Here is a 6,337-nt window from a genome sequence, read left to right as displayed (position 1 = left end):
ATGTGAGGATTTCCATATATCATCACTTTCATAATACATGCTTATAACCAACATAATAAAAATAGGAATATTCAGGATACATCACCCATAGAATCCACATATAAACCAATACATTTACACATAATATATACAAAGGAAATAACCTCTTATTAATGAATGCAAAAGCGAACTCGATATGGGACTACCATGTTCCATCCGACCATAGATTGGTTGAACCAAATCTCTCTTCATGCAATCACCCCTGTGCCATATTCCAAGTATGAATATGGGACTCAAACCAAAAGAACCAACCAAGGTATCCTAATGCTAAACCACCTCACCCTCATTAATAGAAACCATGAGTTATTGCAATCCACACTGAATCACTAGGCAAAAACAATAGACATGTAATAACACGCTTTACCATGATCACCATTAGATCACTAGGCCAAAACAAGCATGGATGCTATTGAATTTATCCACCTACAACGTGAGTATTTTTCTTGTCTCCTAGTCTCTAGGCTTTACGATAATTCACACCGGATCACTAGGCCCTAACCGAGACTCCACTCTCCAGCCTTTACTATTTATCCCATCTCGAGATTAATAGGCCTGATGGAGAGTACCCACCTCTAGGCTTTACCGTATATCTCACCATTCACTGATCAATGATTCCTAGGCCCGTTATGGCTAAACAAAGCATGGATTTACCGCAACCCACAATTTAGTTCACAAGTTAACAAGCCATGTGTTCTTTTATTCAGAGATCCACCTCACTCAACTTTGAATCCATCTGGAAATCTAGCTCAACCAAAACATGAGAACCCCATCACACCATGGCTATCCGAAAATGAAAATGCTAGGATGAAAAAAATCTCACATTTGGAAAAACCCATGCTAATGACATAAAAAGAACCAAGAACACACATGCAACATAATGCATTATTGATATAGTAAGGAAAACACACATGCAAATCAATACGTGCAAGAATCCTCTTGTAGCTTCTTGATCCTGCTCTTCTTTGCTTGATCTTTGCTTCCTCTTTTCCTCCTTTTCCTTTCTTGATCCAATGCTAAAATGATCCAAGAAAACTCTAGGTGTCCAAGAGTGCGAGAGAGAGAGAATATAGAGAGACCTCCAAAACTGAACTGACAAAAGGCTACACTGGCCAAGCCTAAGCAAAATCTTGTCCATTGATCCTCCTAAGCCTTTTTATGAATGATGCCTCTATTTTCTTGAATTTCCATTATTTTCCTTCATTTTACTCCTCACATGCAACCTGTGACCTTTCACCTTCCTTTTCTTCTAATTTCCATTATTTTCATAAATAGATGTGCCAAAAAATTCCTCTTGCATTTCCAAAGCCTTTGCCATTGCCTTTGCCAAATTGCTTTAAACATAATGACTGAAATGAACACTAACTAGGATGATTTTCCCAACATTAATCTTGGAATATGTTTCCCATGACCGTGGTCTTATTTTTTCCTTTATTAACTTTTACATTGAATTTTTACCAGGGATGTTACAAAACCTTTCCCTTTAGGGGAACACCATCCTTGGTGTTCAATGACACGTATAACCAGCAATATCATTATAACTAAACATACTTCCCATGGAGCTTTATAACTTAGCTTGTTACATTATTTACAATGACCACTACTGAAACATGACAAAGATATTGTTTGCTGGAGCTTTATAACATAGCTCATTACGGTAATTACAATAACCACATATACACATACACACATTTGCTAAACTAGAAAATAAAGGATATGTTGCTTAAATCAGCAAAAAGGGAATCTAAAGGCTTACACCTCCACCCACAAAAGTAATACCAAGATTCACTTCCTTCCGAAGAAGTCCATAATCCACTACCAAAGTCAAAGTTGCATCCAATGTCCAATGCTACAATCCTCTGCCACTTGTCCTCTCACTGAATAGTTACCATCTCATTATTCCAGGGCACACTCCCAATGTGCATATAATTTCATCTGACAATGCTAATGACCAAAAAAAATCCCTCACTACCCTTCCCTTATTTGCTACATAGTCCCTATGGTAATCCTATAACCCCTTTCGTGTAATCACTCATGACCTCCCAAGTTCCTCGACATCCTGTGTCCCGGGCGATCCATCCCTTGGCAAGGATTCCTCACATCAGAAGGTCAAACAACCAAGGCATATACCTACCTCAAAACCATCATACCGGTTGTAGAATTCTCATGGAAATAAATGGACAATATTGGGTACCAGTGTCCCATAATGATCCTTTTCCCGAAGTGCTTTACCATCATACTGTTATGTGTTCCAATTTCTTTCACTGTAGCTGCTAATTCTTGTAGTCAGTTTCAACCATCCAATCCAAGCATTTCCCATGCTTTCATATATGAAGCACATAATTGTCATTAGATTTAAAATAAATTGAAATAAATTCACATCATACCTTAGTGGTAGCTCGTCAATATGGTACACTTGAAATCATGTTTACTTCTTGTCAGAATAAGTCAAAATATGCAATTATTATGTATAAACATATCACATCAGGTTAGTGATGAGCCTCGGTATTACTAACAAGAATGTTATAACTCTTAAGGCTACCGACTTTAATTATCAACCCGGGCTTCGTACAAGCCGAAGAGGTATTGGCACTATATGTGCAACATACAATGTGTCCTTCCTTTCTTGTCATGATGTAATGGAGTGCATGTACTGAAGTCAAATCCTAAACTAATAGTAGAAAATGAAATGGAACCTTAACCTATTGAGAGAAAGAAAGTACAAGGAAAGAGACTAAAATCAAATGCTAAAACACAACATTTTCTAAATAACTGCTAAGATAATTTGTCTCAAAATAATGCTAAGTTAACATGTATGCAATCCTACCATCCTAAGCATGCATATTCAAACCATCAAACCTTCTACTGATGTGCATGTAAATGAATAAAATAAATTTGTTTTTCTTTTTGTCTTTTTTTCATGTGAGAGTGTGAAAGCTAGTCTCTTTTGGTGATGTGGCAGGTAGCTTGTAGATGATGGTGGATGGTAAGAAGGCTTGGAAGACCCTTAGGTGACCTTGTGTGGATTCCTGGAGGTTTTCCCTCAATTCTGCCTCAAAATAGGCCACTACAGGATGTACTAAAAACCTACAGGATATAGCTGAGAGCAAAAGGATGGAGGTTTAAGTTGATGGAAATATTAGGAAAGATGGTTGGTGGATGTAATGACGCAAGTGAGTTCCTAGGACCACTTTAGAACTCAAAACCAAAGTTGGGAGATGGATGAATTTGCTCAAAAAGCTTGGAGAAGTTTCCTTGTGAAATGATGAAATTGGTGAGGGATTAATGACCAAGAAAATCAAATCCAAATTGGATGGGACAATTTCTTTTATTAACTAGGATGTATTAGGTCCCTATTCCAAGTGGAATCACTCAAAAATACCTTTGTTAACCCATGCAAACAAGATAAAAAACATTACTAGTCGAAAATCTTGGAATGCAAGAACTAGTGAGCTAGTAAATCCAAAAAATGCCTAACCGAATCAAGTGCAAATGCAATGGGGTAATTTTTTTTATGAACTAGAATTTGTTTTTGATCTAATGAAAGTGGAACCAACTCAATTGAAGCTTTTTTTGGGTGTGGAGCCTGATTATCTTCTGTATTCAAAGGTATCGCCACATTGGACCCCAGTTCGAAATGGGGTGGCAACACCGCCCATAAAATATTCACTGCAGGGGGGTCCAAGGGGGGCGACTGTGCCCCTAAAGCTAAGAATAGATGTAACATTTCCTTGTAAAATTATAGTAATTTCTACTCAATCTGAGTCATTCATTAGGTGGAGATCTAATGGTAGAAGTTATGTTTAATTTAGGGTTTTTTGCCCTAGAAGGCAACCCCTCACTATATATGAGGGAATTGTATTGCGTCTATGTAGATCTATATCCTGAGTGAGAAAGAGAGAGGAGATTGAGAGTGAAGAGGGTGTTATAGTAGATCTGTTGTAGGTTGTATCTCTTCAGTTTGCTAGATAATATAAAAGGAAGGACTGGTTGTTTCTCCGTGGACGTAGCCCAAACTGGGTGAACCACATATATCTATGTCTATTTTGTTTTATGCACTTTCTGTGTTTATATTTTTGAAATATTTTATGTGTTCCATTGCTCTGTAATATATAATTTTATAATAGCTTGTTAGCATGATCTAAAATGTAGCTGAAATTATTTTTCTTTGCTAAAATGGAGGTCCAACAATCTAGATTTGCGAATAAGAAGACTAATCCAAGAAACTCAATGATTACTATGAACTTCCAAAGCTTTTAAAAGGATGAAATAGTGCTTTTGATCCTACAAAAATACTTACATCAAACATTTAACTCAATCCTACAACAAGAAATCATTAATACTGATGCAAAAATAGAAAGAAATAAAAACTAGAGATGCATGTGAATAAGAAGTGAAAAGAAGGAAAGAAAATGATACAAAAGGGCTCTAAGGCTCCTGGGATTCCCAAGTCCATGGAAAATTAGAGATCTATGGAGGAGAACAAGATTTAGAGGCTGAACATGACACCAATGTTCATTATTTCAACAATACAATTACATCCCTGTAAGAAAATACAATGGAGCTGCAGAAATACAAGTTCTCTCTACAATAACACTAATGAAAATATCCATATAGAGGAAAATTTGACTCACTACTTATAGAAATGATTAGAAATCATTCCCCATGAATGGAGGAAGCTTTTCCCACCAAAATCCCTTGACTACTGGATCTGGTCCCTTGATTAGTGGAGCACATTCCTAGATTTTCTCAATCATTGGAGTTCCACAATCTATGCCATAATTCCATAATATTTTGTTGACTTATTATTTATTATTGATCTTCCTGTAGTAGGGAACAAGTCCCTAAATTATCTCCTCCTCCAAATCTTCGCAATCTACCCAATATTCACATAATATTCCACAAAAATAAATAATATTAGGCACAAATATCCAATTATTCATAAGCCTTCCTAATGAATATATTAAATTTAAAAATATATTATCTAATGTAGAAAGAGAGGTTTAATGTGCTGAAGGATGGTCATAGGCCTTAAATTAATGTTTAATTCGGAGGTATGGGCCCTAATTTATGTCTAATTTAGAGGCCCATCAGTTAACTCAAAACACAACCATCATAAATCAAAATAATGAATCGCATGAAATCATCATAAAACAGAATCATAGATCACATATAACCACCGTAAATCATAATCATAGGTCATATGTATAATAAAACTAAACTAAAATACTAATACTCATCCTTCATCGGTCCTTACTTCTTCCTTTGTTCTTTTTGTACACACAGTAGATCGGTTGCCACACCTGACAAGAACCATGTGCCTTCAATTCTCTTAAATCACGTACACATACATAATGTACATCACAACGCGTGCATCCACACAAAATGTATGACATCACACAATGCATACAACTACACCTGATATACATCATGATACATACACATATAACTGGTGTACAACACAATACAATACATACTCCTAGATTTGGTGTACAAAATAATACACATATGTACACATGGTAGAAAACAACTAATACAAAATTCACAATGCCACAAGCACACAATGCACATACATAGTGCCACGTGTACACAAAAAAACATGTATCACATGCACATAATACCACATGTACAACAGTACCACATGTACAACATGTACATAGTACCATCTATACACACCCCAACTTGCACAACATGCAAACAACATCACATGTACACAACACCACCTGAACAATGTGTACACAATCCCATATGTGTGTCACACACCTTGTTTAATGTGTACACAATACCACATGTACACAACACCACATCCATGACATGTACATGACATCACATGTACACAATGCCATACACACGAGATTTACACAACACCACCTGCACATAGCACCACATCTACTATATGTACACAACACCACATGAACACATCACCATATGTGATATCACCAAATGTACAACATTCGCACAACAACATATGTACATAGCACTACATATACAACATGTACATAGCACCATATGCATACAACACCGCATATCCATCATGTGTATAGTACAATATGTGCACAACACCACATATCCAACATGTACATAGCACCACCTATACCCAACATTACATATGCAATATGCACACAACACCATATATACAATAGTCACTCAAAACCATAGGTACAATCAATGAATATACAATATGCACAAAATATACAAAATAGTAGCACTACACATCCAAAACCACATTGCCTCTACCAAGTAACCTTGCTTCCAGTGTCTCTTCGCCATCCATGCTTATCCTAATATGCCGTAGATCATA

This window comes from Pinus tabuliformis, chromosome 4_2, assembly GCF_031772625.1.
Source record: "Pinus tabuliformis cultivar Carrire ecotype Pingquan chromosome 4_2, CPIR1, whole genome shotgun sequence".
Classification (NCBI taxonomy): domain Eukaryota; kingdom Viridiplantae; phylum Streptophyta; class Pinopsida; order Pinales; family Pinaceae; genus Pinus; species Pinus tabuliformis.
Note: the sequence above shows the minus strand (reverse complement) of the source record.